This window comes from Loa loa (assembly GCF_000183805.2).
Source record: "Loa loa unplaced genomic scaffold supercont3.100, whole genome shotgun sequence".
In the NCBI taxonomy this organism is placed as follows: domain Eukaryota; kingdom Metazoa; phylum Nematoda; class Chromadorea; order Rhabditida; family Onchocercidae; genus Loa; species Loa loa.
Window position 1 is genome coordinate 130,723 of NW_018108280.1, and position 2,192 is coordinate 132,914.

The window sequence follows — 2,192 nt, forward strand, 5'->3', positions numbered from 1 at the left end:
CACACACACTACACACACACACACACACACACACACACACACACACACATACATACATATGTCCAATGTACATTTGAAATATGTAAGATTACATTTTGTCACAGCTGTCCCTATAAAGTAACAACTGATTTATCTTTAAAGCAGCTGATGAAGTTTCGTTTCTTTATTTAAAAAGATATTATTTGGTGTGTTACAGATTTTAAGCAATATAATTAAACATAAATTAAATAATAGAAACAATCAAAAAATTCGCTTTAATCAAAATTTTAAAAAAAAATTTCGGCGTTTTTTTTTTTAATTTAAAAAAACGAAATTAATTTGATTGATTAATTTACGCATTTATTAAGGTAATCCTAAAAAATTTTATTTTTACTAAGAAGAATTTGAGAAAAAAAAAAGGAAAATTCACTTGATAATTACTATTCTAAAGCATTTGAATGTTCTCGAATTTATTGGCGCAATAATTCAGTACCTGTAAAAATGTCTTTTGTCAACCAAAAAAAAAAAAAAATACTCACAAGGTGTTGCATTTAGTGTAACAGATTGGAAATTGGATCCTTTAACAAGCACTGTTACTGTATTATTATTAACTACAATTACATTGATGAGTAGGTGTGAAATGGTATGGATTAATATTTAATAGTTTGATCGAATAATCGTATAACTTTTCTTATCATAATGATTCGAATGTACTTAATTAGACATTAAATGCTTATTGTATTATTATTTGAATTGAAATTATCATTGTGATAATTTTTAATCATTCCTTCATTTAAATTCTTAACATTTCATTTATTTGATAATAATCTTAATTTAAGTATTTTCATTAATCTAATAATTTAATTAAATATATATATAAAAGGTATAATTTAAAAATATTTTAAACTATGCCATTTTTCAGGTACAATAATAATTGATAACAAATTAATAATTATGGAGAATAATAATAAAAACAATAAATAATACGGAAATATTAGTAATTTTCGAATTTTTTAAAATAGATTATATGAGTAATTAGTTAATTAATCATACGTAAATTGTCATTTTTTGGTTTTATGATGCGTAAATTGTCATATACAATGTCACAATTTGTGATGCGCAAATTGTCATACAACCGAAATATTAGGATATGATTTAAAAATTTCTAAAATTAATAAAACAATACAATATCAAATTTAAAATTAGTACACAAATGATAAGGAAAGCAACTGTCGAATGGAAGAAGCTAACGACGCTCAGTATTATTTGTTCAACAAATGTTTCATCAGACATTTTACCCAGTGCAGGTGTTACGGAAGAATAACGGAAAATAGCGCTTAAATGAGGATATCTGTAAGTATGAGAAGAGGAGCAAAGAAGCTTATTATTATCAGGTTAACTATCATTTTTCCTTAATCTTCTTTTTTCAATTTATTTTTTAAATATGAAATTTATTAAGATTTTTTATAGGATCAAATAAGCATATCCGGAATTTCATTTGTAAATTTTCCAATAAAAATCGGAATGGAACTTAAATCGAATCGATTCGTATTCTTTCATTATTCCATTTCAAAATAGAACAAGAAGACAAAAAAAGGATCAGTTTTACATGATCAAATAAGCATATCCGGAATTTCATTTGTAAATTTTCCAATAAAAATCGGAATGGAACTTAAATTGATACATAATAATGATGTTGGTTTGAGATTTATATTAATCACTAATATTTTTTTGAAATAATTATATTATTGATATCTGAAAAACATTTTCGTAAAAAAAAAATAGAATTTGAAAAAATAAATTTAAAAAAAGGAAAAGAGAAAAAACTAGGTCATTTAAGGTCATTTACAAATTTTATTGTTCTTTTTTATCGTTATCCATTAATTTTTATCAAATTCTTCACTTATATGCTCATTTGCCCAATAGCATAAGTCTGTTAAATAGAAAACATACATATATACCTTGTTATGATACTACATACCTTATTACTGTTATATACCTTATTATGGTATTATATACCTTATTACTGTTGTATACCTTATTATGGTACTATATACCTTATTACTATTATATACCTTATTATGGTACTATATACCTTACTACTGTTATATACCTTATTATGGTATTATTACCTTATTACTGTTGTATACCTTATTATGGTACTATATACCTTATTACTATTATATACCTTATTATGGTACTATATACCTTAC